The sequence below is a fragment of the Dermacentor variabilis genome, chromosome 9 (genome assembly GCF_050947875.1).
Source record: "Dermacentor variabilis isolate Ectoservices chromosome 9, ASM5094787v1, whole genome shotgun sequence".
NCBI lineage: Eukaryota > Metazoa > Arthropoda > Arachnida > Ixodida > Ixodidae > Dermacentor > Dermacentor variabilis.
Genome location: NC_134576.1, coordinates 103,595,501 through 103,608,155, shown reverse-complemented (window position 1 = coordinate 103,608,155; position 12,655 = coordinate 103,595,501).

Here is a 12,655-nt window from a genome sequence, read left to right as displayed (position 1 = left end):
AATGCCTAGCGCTTACCGTTTAGATATTTTGTTAGATATAGTGTGCATCGGGATCTCCACCCGCGGCAATGGCTTAGCGGCTATGGTGATGCGCTGCTATGCCCGAGGTCGCGTGATGAAATGCCAGCCGCGGTAGACGCATTTCGATGGGGGGCGAAATGCAAAAACGCCCTGCCCCGTGCATTGGGGGCACATTAAAGGTCTCCTGGTGGACAAAAATTAATGCAGTCATCCACTACAGCGTGCCTCATAATCAAATCGTGGTTTTGGGAGGTCAAACCTCAGAATTTATTCATTCATTGATTCTGTCTGGATCTCTATCTGCGTTTAATGACTTGTCGTTGACATTTGATTGTATCAATTTTTACTGAGCACCATATGTGTGACCCTAGTGGTGTCTGAGCACATAATAGAAACATGCATGTGAAAATATGTGTGTAAAGCTTCGACCAAGCATTTTGAGCAATCCATCACACAAAGCAGCTTCTTTGTGTGATGAAGCAGCTTCCAGTGTGATGCAGCAAGCAGTGGGATGAAGCAGCTTTGTCCACAAGTGGACTTCTGGGGAATCCCCCACTCTCCAGCATGGAGTGGGGAATGGGATGGGATGAGATGGAGTGCCCCACCCCGAAACTTTGGTTGAGCCACACGGCGGCGGCCTTTGTTCCCCATGCCCATTTTCTGCGAAATTTTTGAGCATGTCTACTCAAAACAGTCACGGCATGCGCTATACCTCAGATTTCTTTCCATAAACTAGTCTGTTTTTTCGTTAAGTGAACGCACACGCTCAACTTCTCTTCCGCGGTGAAAATGTAAAAATGCTCGACAAGTCATGCTAGGTCTACGCCACCGCTTCCATTGTCCGTTAAGCGAGGGCGTCATCAGCGCTTTTTTTCTTATTTGCTCTCTTCTCGTAGAACCGTACGCAGAATCACCGAGGAAGGATCATTGCCCCGAGGGGACTTCCCCAAATAATTCCGCTGTCGACGACCCAAACCGCCATCCCCGAGGAGGCCGCTCGCCCTCCGCGCAGACATGCGTCTAATAAAGGCAGGAATTTCTGGTGACCAGGATTCGGCGATGTCTTGTGTGCAGTACTATTTGGTTCCGCGCGTGGTGCTATGGGCAGTGCTCAGTAACTACACAGCTTTAGCTTGCCTTCTCTTCACTTAAGCATGCCCCCTCCCTTTTTTTTTCTTTTGCTCAAATTCTTGTCGCTGATGCATATTAACACGGCATGTGAAGCCTTCGCGTTTGCGCATTCCCTATACATACCGCACAAAAGACCCGGACGACGACTCTGCGCTAGATATGAGGGCCACGAGCGGCGCACTTTGCAAGATTATTTGAGGTGGTTCACCGGAAGGCCTTTGACTTCGCGAAGTGTTTGAAAATCAACACAGCGCGATAAACGACAGCGAAGATTTCAAAAGAATACGTCTTATTATCGGTCCGCTATATTGAAAGCCAACTGCAACAAATTATTTGACCACGTAAGAAGGCTAGTTTCAGATAGTTTGTTCCAGCCTAGACAGCTGAAGTATGCGGCATGTTTGCAGTTTAAACCTGAATAGGGATGAGAAAAGATAAATAAAGTCACTGGCCTACGCCGCACACGCAGCACAGTCATAGCGTAAGCTTGGAGGAAGGCTCCATGGGACCTCCATTTTCGGCACCACGCACTACAGACTCCTAGCGGCGAAGCCTCTTCGCGCCGTTCGATCTCAACTGTCCGCCCGGAGTCGACAGCTAGCTACGGCTTGGGCTGCGGCTTAGGCTGCGGCTTGGGCTGCGGCTTGTCCCACTCTCTGCACAGCAGTCTGCGGAGCCCGATGTTTCCTGGTTGCAGCCGCGCGCGTATCTCTACGATTCGCTCCTTCAGCGGCGGTTCGTACCTTGCGAGGACGCACGTTAACGCGTACCGAAGGCTAAGCACGGATGTCCACACTATGTGGCGCGCATGCCACGTCCCTTCAGCTGTGGCACGGTGCGTTGCCGTTGCTGATGATGAGGATAATGATGGTTTATTGGCATCCCCTTCGGAACGGGGTGGTGACAAATAGTCACCTATAGCCTGCTTGAGTTATCCATGTACATCTACATGCCGCATGCAGCTGCTGTATAAGCAACTGCTACATATCGGGTCACCTGGTGGGATAGAACGGAACTGCGATGCGAAGTTTCTACGTATTGACGCTACGCGGGGCGCATGTCACATCTCGTGTCGAATGGCACGATACGATGCTAATGATGATAATGACAATCTAATGGCTTTCCTTTGAAACGGTAGGTGACAAATAGTTACCCAGCCTGCCTGAATTATTCAGGTAGGCCATGGATGTTTTCATTACCTCACTATATATACTTCTCCGTAATCTTTTCTTCCTCAAAACTTCTCTGTTTACCTTGTACTGCTACCCACACAACTGCTAAATGGCGTGCCACCTGGTGTAATCATATGAAACTGCAAAGGACGCAGGTATAGACGCTGCGCGGCGCGCATCTCCCATTGCAAGGCAAGTGGCGTGATGCGGTGTTAATGATGATGATAATTTTTTGGCATCCACCTGTAAACGCGGCAGCGACATAGTCACCTAGCCAGCTTAGTTTAATCAAGTGTACACAATTTGCGTTTTTTTTTCTATCATTCTTGTATACATCTCCTTAAAGTTATATTTCTTCCTCAAACCTTTAACCGAGCAATGCGTTGCAGGCTATCATCATTACTTGTTTAGCGCAAAATTAATGGACACAAGAAAGACGACAGGACGAGGCACCTTGTCCTGTCGTCTCTCTTGTGTCCGTTGTTTGGCGCTAAAAAAAAGTAATTAAAACTTCTTTAGCTGCCTCGTACAGCTAGTTATGCATCTGCTACACGGTGTTCTACCTGGTGTAACAATATGCAACTTCGATGAAAATGTGCTCGTATCGTTGCTACGCGGCGCGCATGTCACATCGCATGTCTGCTCGCGCGCTAGCACGCGTTTATAGGGAATTTTCTCGGCGCATGCTAGCAAGCGCTGACGTAGCTCAGTGGTAGAGTAGCTGACTCCCACGCAGTGGGTCGGGGTTCGGTCGCGGTGCGTGCGGGTTTTTAGAGCGCAGCTCTTTGGCGTCCGTTCCTGGGTTTCGCGTCGTCGTCGGCGTTGTCGTCTGCCTCGTAACCAGCTCCGCCCCCCTTTCATCCCCCCAGCGCTAGCAGCGACCGACTGATACCGCTGGATGCCGCTGACGCCGCTAGAGAGTCAAGATAACGTGACTGCATAGAACACCGTCGCCGCCATGCAGAAAGAGGAGGAAAGGGTCCCCCCCCCCCTGTTCTTGTGTGGCTGATAGGGTGCTCTTCAGTTGCCGACGCGCCGGTTATTTCACGTAGGCCCCGGCACGTCGACGAATACGTGACCACCTTCCCACGGCTAGACCTGGTTCTTAGCGCTGCGGAAGCGAGGGTATCATATTGTTTGTGTCGGCATCGGCGGCGTTGTCCCTGAAACCAACTCCGCAGCTGGGGTTGACTCATTATCGGCGTCAGCGGCATCAGTCAGTCGCTGCTATCTCTTCCCTCCTCCATTTATCGTGTTGTCCGCTTGCTGCGCGCGCTTCTGCCCCCATCGTTTGCCGCTGGGTGTACACGCCGCCCCCCTCCCCCCTCTTCCTGCGAGTCTCCGGTTGTCAAAGCGCCGGCTCGAACTTAATTCCTTTCTTCGCTCCTCCTCCAATGCAACCCCTGTGCGGTGGCAATCAGAAAGCCAGATTGGTGGCGGCGGATCTGTATATGTGCACCGCCCGAGCCGAAATTGCCGCTGCCGTTCGCCCTGTGCGGTGGCAATCAGAGAGCCAGATCGGTGGCGGCGGATCTGTATATGTGCACCGCCCGAGCCGAAATTGCCGCTGCCGTTCGCCACTGCGAAATTATCTGCCAGTTCTTTCTGAGCCATGAGCGAGACGACCGATGGAAGTCCTCCGTCTGCTGCTGCTGCTGCTGCTGCTAAACGAGCTGCCAGAGCAGAGGGCCAGCGCCGTCGCCGTCAGAATCCAGAGGTGCGTGCCGCCGAAGCAGAAGCTTACCGTCGCCGCCGTCGAGATGATCCAGGAGTACGGGAAATATAAAAAAAAATTCTGTGATAGCGCATACATGTGTTGCTCGATTTCTTTGCCTCAATCTATCGAAAAGGTGAAACAGCTTATTTGCTGCGCTCAAATTTCGCATTAGGAAGTAACGTAATCGTCGGTAATTTTTTTTCTTTCGCATTCCCGGCGCTAGCTGCTAGGGACAACGGACAGCGGCATCGGCGGCGGACACCATCGCCAACCGAAACGGCTGTTGTAATGAGCCCATAACAGCTTACGCTGCAAAACTGGAAATCGCATTGTGTGGTTTAAGAGACGGAGCCCCTCATTCTTCGGGATAAAAACATTGTGCAGATCTGGCAAAAATGCGTGAATCTAAGGAAAACGAAGTTGAAATGAGGCGGGTATTTCAACACTGTGCAACTAAGCGGGAATGCGACAATTTGGTTGTTTTCACCCGCAGCAGCGCGTCACCTCATGGAGTAGTTATGCTTATGCACCACACAGCTCAAAACTACGACCTCATTCAATGTTTATGTTAAACCACTGCAGCGTCCACATGATATGCCGAAATTCAAATGCAAGTCCAGGTGGATGCACACCTAAGGGTCACACGCAAAAAACATCAAGATGACAGAGGCAACTTTGGATGCTTCAGTTTCAGTTTCACTTTATTGTTCATTCATGATTGAATTCTATAAATAAAATACCTACAGAAAAGGGTTTCAAAACGAAGGACTGCACCAGCACCCTTAATTAAGAGGTACAAAAATTCTTTAAAAACTAATAACACTAAGGGCAATTACTTCATTATTTATTTATAGGTATCTACGCATTTATTACATTTATTAGCAAAGAACAACGACTGAAGGACGTGGTTTACGCACTATTGCAAAAAACAAAAATTTTCATTCCGCTTCGTGGTCAACTAAATTGCAAACGTTGGCAGCATTTGTTTTGAGGTTAAAGGTTTGTTGAAGGTTGCTAGTTTGTTGGGAGTGTATCGTTTCAAGTGTCTTGATAAAAATGGGTATCGTAGTTTGATTGACCGTTTGTTGGTTTGTCGCACTTGAGCGCGAGGACGCGGCTTCAGTAACCGACACTGGCTACCGCGTTTCGATGGTGGCGACCGTGCAAGAACGTTCACGTACTGCGGATTAGGCGTGTGTTATAAAGAGCCCCAGGTGGTCAAAATTATTCCCGAGCCCTTCACTGTACAGCGTTCCGAATAATGACCCACAGTGCAGGGTAGCAAACGCTATGTTTCTTCCTGTTAATCTTCCCGCCTCTCGCCTCTTCTCTCTCTCTGTCTCTCTGTCTCTCTCTCTCTCACTGTTTGGACGTTCAGCTCCACAATTTCTTTCTTTTTTTAATTGCACAGTCAATCCAGCCAATGACATCGTGCTTGGCAACAAAAATTGGAGGACGCTTAAGCTTCGCCTTCAAGAGTGGAACGCGATAGCGTTCCCGTCGACCCGCCAAGGGGTGTAAGACAATGGGCTACGGCGCAGAGACTACGCGCCCCGCATCGGACGCGGTGAGCGTCGAGCAACGCAGCGTTCGGCGCGACAACGAAATGTGCGCCTGAGCAAGCGACGCACGCCTGAGCCTTAGAAACAGCTCGTTTCTAAGGCAACACCGCGTTCACTAGAGGCGCTTTTGTACCGCTTTGAAGCATCGAACTCGTGGCTCAGTGGTAACGTCTCCGTCTCACACTCCGGAGACCCTGGTTCGATTCCCACCCAGCCCATCTTGGAAGTTGCTTTTTATTTATGAAGTGCCTGCCGTGATTTATCGCTCACGGCCAACGCCGCGGACGCCGACACCGACACCGACGACACCGGCTTTTCTGCGACACGAGCTCCTTAACGCTATAGCGCTAAAACGCCACATCCACACAACGACCATGGCGGGTACGATGGGATACTGAGAACGACGTTACAAGCGCCGATACTGTGCTTTCGACACATGGGTCTCTGTGTCGACGGATATTGCCGATGTTTCTCTGAGACATACGCAATACCCGCCAGTCTGGCTCCGTCACGAGCGCTCGAAGGGGGAGAGAGCCCGGGGTTCGTATCGCGGCTGTAAGGGTTAGTTAGATCTCAAGCAACGCGGCCGTGTGATATTTCACGCTCTCGAATTCCGCCGGGCCAGGCTTACATGGGCTGCTGAAAACACGCAAAGCGGAAGCAATCACCGTAGTCGAAGGCGAGAGCTTGACAGCTATGCGGAAAAAAGGATAATGCGATTGAGCGTCTTATATACGGAACCAGCGTGTTCGCGTCGGAAACGGAATTCGTCGCCAGTGTGCAAGCAGCAGGCGTTGCGCGACTGCGTTTCTGCGTGACTGGGTTCTTAATTTTTTTTTACTCGGATTTTGATTGTACATTTCACAGATAGTGTGCAAGGCCGTGCACGTTGCCTTGTAGCTGCGCTGTCGTGGTACCAGAAGTTGCAGAGCAGAGTGTCCTCTTTGCCCGAAACACTCACGTATAGTCTGTCATCCTGCAGAATATCTAATACCATGAACTCGAGCCTTCGTCCTGTCTATATGATAGCACTATGGTCCACGATGTTGCAGTTTTTGAAAGAACAAATGCTACATGAGGCATACATAGCGGCACCTTTAGCTGTCATCTAGCATTCTTCGGTATATGTGAAACGGGCATATCGTACGTCCTCCCTTCCCCTGTTCTTGCTGCATGTTTTGAGTTTGTACTCAGTTGGATCTACGTGTTCCTTTTTCCGCGCCTTTACAAATCATATTTCAGTTTACAGGGTGCTTTCTCGTGTTTTACTGGTTTTGTTTCCGGTGTTCGAAACAGCTGAACCCAGTCAGCTTCATTGTTCATAGTTTTGTATGACATATTTCGGAGAAAGTGGGCTGTCTAGGCGCGCAGCAGGCCTTTCTTCGATGAACATATCTTACAGCTTTTTAAGGGCACTTTTTTAAACAAGAAAGCCATGAGAATTTACTACCCCTAAATTGAGACTAGCATTAAGGAGCAACCGTGCGGTGATGTGTCGCACCTTTGCATCGCGATCTATACCGAGCCAAGGCTATCCATCGACATTTCCGGTGTCATAGCCGAAACTCATCCGGGATTATCGTCATACAGCTGTTGAAGAAATAAAACGAAGGGCATCGACCAACAGAAGTGCTAAAAAATGAATAAATCTAAAAGACGTTTCGGCTTCGCTACGGAAGCCTTGTTCACAATGGGATGACGGAAGGTTCACGGAAGCTTATGTATATTTCAGAACGTGACGTAAGCAGCATGTCTATGACGGGGGGAGGGTTCCCTCATTTCGATTGAGCGTGTGACGTGCTTTTGTACCTCCAGTGATTCCAGGTACAGCCGCGATTTTAGGTTTCTTCCTTGGCCGATAATTCCCGAGCGATCCCAGTCGATCTTGTGGCCCGTTGCATCCGTGGGCTCGGCAAGGGCATTCGACTCTGTACGTTTCTTTTCGACATCTTTCTGATGCTGCCTCAGTCTCTGTTTGAAGTTGCCCGATTCACCAATGTATGCGTAGTCGCATTCTGCGCAGGGTATCTTACAGACCACGCCGGGAAACGATTCTCTCGGAAGCCTGTCCTTGCCGCCGACGAGCGCTTGTCTCAGCTTACACACGGGCACGTGCGCCACCTCAACGTGATAACTGCGTAGAACGCGAGACAAGGTTTCGCTTATCCCTGGAACGTAAGGTATGGCAGCACGCTTTCTTGGTCGGGGATTAGCCGGACGAGCTGGATTGGACAGACGGCGTTCCACAGCACTCAAAAAGGATGTGGGATAGCCGCTAGCCGAGAGATCACCTCACACGTGGTCCAAGTCAGTGGAACGACTTTCTGCTGTGGTGCAAATGCGGTTCGTACGGTTCAGCAGTGAGGCAGCAACCGACCTTTCGTGAGCCTCTGGATGAACGGATTGAAAGTTCAGGTAGCGGCCAGTGTGTGTGTCCTTACGGTATACGCTGAACCAGAGCCGTCCATCGCGTCTGGTGAGAAGTACATCTAAAGAAGGGAGTCTGCTGTCGACCTCTGTCTCAACTGTAAATTGGATGGCCTTTTCCTGACTGTTTAGGTGCGCAGTGAACGAATCCAAAGCGCTGCGCCGAATCAGACAGAAACAGTCGTCCACATAGCGTCCACCTTCACAAGATTGGGCAAGCACGGGACCCTGAATGTAGCGTCTGTAACACTCTCGAGACAATAGCTCACGTACTTTGCGTGTGCCCTCAATATGCGGCCAAGCGAAGAACACTCAAATCTACAGTTGACAGCTTAGACTCCCGCCCCTTTTCAGAAGATAAGCTTTTGGGCGCGTGGAGGAGTGTTCACTGTGCCCAACGTGCCATAAAATCACTTTTGAACTTTTTAAGTGAGACTGGTTTAGACGATCGCCTCTAGAAGCTGTGAGACGTGCAGTCAGTGCGAAATGTGATTGCGCAATAACTTTATGTGACAAGATTACTCTTACGTGTATTGCCTCTACAGTGCGCATCCGCATATTGGACAACGTGTATATAGTATGTCATTGTACCATAACATAATCACCCGCAACCTACCTTTCCCTGTATTTCCCACTTCTCCTTTCCCCAGTGAGGAGTAGCAGGCTAGAGACACGCTCTCCAGGCCGACCTCTCCTCCTTTCTATTCATTAAAATCTACCCCTCCTCCTCTGCCAGTATAGTTAGGACCTGGAAAAAAAAGCACAAATGTGATGGAGCTCTGTGGATGGCGCACAAGGAAAACAACATTAGCAGCTCTACTTCTTGTTTATTTTGGGCGCTGTTGTAAAACTGGGAGCAGGGCAACTTGCCCCTTCATGGAGGTCACACCACATGCTTCAGCCGGAGGTCCAGTGCTCTTACCGAATGAACCACAGTGACGGCGGCCTGTCCAATTTCTTGCGGTATGTATGTGCCTTTGAGAGAGAGAAGGAAAGGAAGGAAAGACTGGGAGGTTAGCCAGCGTGACAAGCGGCCAGTGTGGCGGATGTCAAACATTTATTTAACTACAGGATCCCGGTATAGTAAGCGATCTTTAGAGAGAAACGAGAGTCTGGGGGCTAACCTCAAAATATATTTTTTTACTAAACTGGAACACATTTTGCGCAAACCGGCTTCAATCCTTGAGTTTTAAAAAATCGCCCAAGTATTATTGAACGAAATGTCAAAGGTTAAGTTTTCTCTAGTATTTAACTGCACGTCGTGTACGTTGTACTACATGAACATTGCCGTTGTCTTCTGGTTAATCTATGGAACGGCGATATTGCACTTTATATCACAGGCAATAGTTAAGAAACCTTTTGGCGTGACCAAAATAGCAATAGTGAAACAAGAAAGGAGAAATATCGCTTGAAACATTTCAGGGAGCCGTGCTCATCGTTACTTTACCTGTAATTCATCTCTGGGGTGTCGTGCTATGCACCTTTGAAAGAGTATTCCAGGCATAGCCATTTCATTACTCGACGAAACAGCCTCTGGCGAAAAGTTGTAGGAGTCCATGCTTTCCTAAATATGTTTTATGATGTACGATGAGTCCTTCTCTTGCTGTTGGCACTCTTTCTTCCTGTTGTAGTGTAATGTAACAGTGCTTGCATGTGTTTTTCTTGATCTCTCGTTATTGTATTGATGTTCCATTCTTCGTATAGCTACAATTGAGGAGATATATTCATGTTTACAGTTGTGTTAGGGTTCTTTTTGTAATACCGGCACATTACGGTTTAATCTCCTACTCCGTGCTACCGCAACGGGCATGTAAAGTGTTATATAAATAAATAAATAAACGTGTGCCAGGACTTCAATAAATAAACACTAAATTACCTTTATGGGATCATTTCAGGATCCCATCAATAATCACCCACTGATTAATTGTTATGCGTCCTTGGGTGATTTAAATATTTTCGCAGTGACATAACTCCAGCTGATCGAAATCAATACTGTATCGCTGCCTTTTAGACCGTGTGGTGTATTAGCTGAATGACCCTCAAGCGGATATCATCCCGCAGTATCCAGTATTATGCGCTTCTTCAGTAAAGCCCCTAAAGTGCTGTCTTTGGAATGTTCTTACTTGCTTTGCAAAAAAATTCAGCGCGAGGGTGCGTAACAGATTCGTCGATTGCGTTGTCCGTTGCAGCCGCTCTTCAAGCGAAAATGCGGGCCATTCGAGGTATTAATATATTAATTAGCTCGACGACGACGTGCGCTTCGTGTCTATAATTCTAAAAGAAAGCAAAAGTACATTCCTAGTTTAGCGAAACGAAGCAGTTATGTGCTCCAGGGCCCTCTATACTACCCTGACAGGGCATAAATCGATAACCGGGTGCAATTAGGAGAAGCCGCTCGACAGGATTGGAATGAGCGCCGCGCACAAATGAGTTTTTTTTTTCCTTATGCGAAATGCGGAACGAAGTCAGAAGGGCGAGTGGTGAACATCGCTGGCAGGAAGCAGAATGGGTAGACGAGATAGCCGTACTAGAGACGCCAGCGTCTAATATTAATAACGCACAAAAAAATAAGACGAAGCGTACAGTTGTGCTTGTTTTCACCCTGGGCAAATATGCGATGTCATGCAATTAAAATTTTACGCGCCGCAAAGGTCGCAGCTTTACCTTCCCAGAAAAAAATGTCACATTCATGCACCGTACGGTTCCACATCTACACCGAATGCGAGCACCAAAATCGTGCGTGGGCGAACAGTTCTAGTCGTTCATATATCCGCGACGATGGGACGAGGACGAAGGTGACGGAGTGTGCTTGTCGAGGCAATATTGGCGATGACATATATGTAGGCTCATACAATAACGAGGAAATATGCAAATACATTTAAGGACACTACACCTCTTTTGTCGCAGTGGCGCAATCTGGTTCTTGGGGAACGGCAAAGTAGCGAGTAAATTAAAAAGAAAGACAGGTCTGTGTGCTTTACAAATGCCTATCAGCCGACTTGTGTACACATTGTATGTCGTTATTTATTGCTTGAACACGGAGGTGCTCTGACGAGCACTTTTTTTACTAATGCGCATGTAGGGCCATATATGAGCCCGCATATATATATATATATATATATATATATATATATATATATATATATACACACTAAGGCAAGCTGAACCAGAAGGGCTGATACTTGCCCCTGATATGCACACCAGTAATACGGTGCTGGTGTATGTATGTATGTATGTATATATATATATATATATATATATATATATATATATATATATATATATATATATATATATATATATCTTAACATATTCAGCTAAATATCGACGAACACAGCAGCAGGCACTACACACCTCGGGGGCTTCCGCAAGGGAAATTTCGCTTTTGAAATCATCTTATCGTCCTGTTTACATGGGTCGCGAACATTCACTGTGCTTCGTTTTTATGGTTTCTGTTATTACTAAAGCAGTATGAAGCGGATTCGTTCTAGAAGAACACGTTTCCAACGCGAATGTACAGGAAGCGAGATAATGAGAGCGGGAAAAGGTTTGTTTTGGAAACCTTTCCGATAGGGGATGGGAACATCTCGTTCAAGTCGAACAATTTAATGTTTATCCCACTTCAGAGCAGCTATTTAGCGATTTCGGTTCTTCAGCGAGGGATTCTACTTCCTCACCAAGGAAAACGCCATTAATGGGCACGAATACTGCCAATAGTGCTTAAGTCACTTCGATGTTACGTTGCGTGGGCCGTATTACGAAACCTTCGGGTTTCCTATCGGGTTCCCTTCCGGGCCTGTATTTTCCATGCGTGGTTCGAAGTGTCTAATGCTCCCATCTTCCATTCAACAGGACACACCGTGCAACTCTATTTTTGCTCGACAAATATGACTGTTGAAATTTCGTAGCACTGTTTTCGTTCCCCCTATGTACTTTTATGTATCGGCAGTTCTTTTCTATATTCAACACGGCAAATTTTAGAACTGTGCTGAGACACTAGCGAACTTTACACACGATTTAGCGATCATGTTTTTTTTTCTTTTACAAAGTGTCGACTAGTTGCTTTCAGTTTCTACTATTGATGGGAAGGGTGTGGCGTAATCTTGACTGAACTAGGGAGTAAAAAGAAATTCCGGCGGAAATCCTTATTTAACGGTACAGCATTCTCGTTACCGTAATAAATGATCAGGCCGTGTAAGTTAATTATGCATACCATGGCACATGGTCTGTCTGGCTTTCATAAAGACTGTCCGAAAAGGCACGCGGTTGTTTCTGGCGCCTAATTGATTTATTTACGCAGTACCTACATCGCCTTAAAGGCATTATGTAGAGGGGAACCAAGCATAAGTAGTAAAACAGGAATGCTTTTGCACAGATATATTCACAAACAGAAGCACTACAGTAGCATTTCGAGAAAGACATAGAAGTCAGGTGAAACAAACAGGTTTTCAGGATATATAACACTTACAGCTGTTTACAAGGGCGCCATCACACCATAGAATAGAATAGTTCGCTATTTGACACATTTGCTATATCATTTGTTAAACTGTTTCGCGATGAGGACAAAATTAAAGCTCTAGGTCTCTGGTCTATTGCGGACAAGCCGCAGGTCATATTGTTGCAGG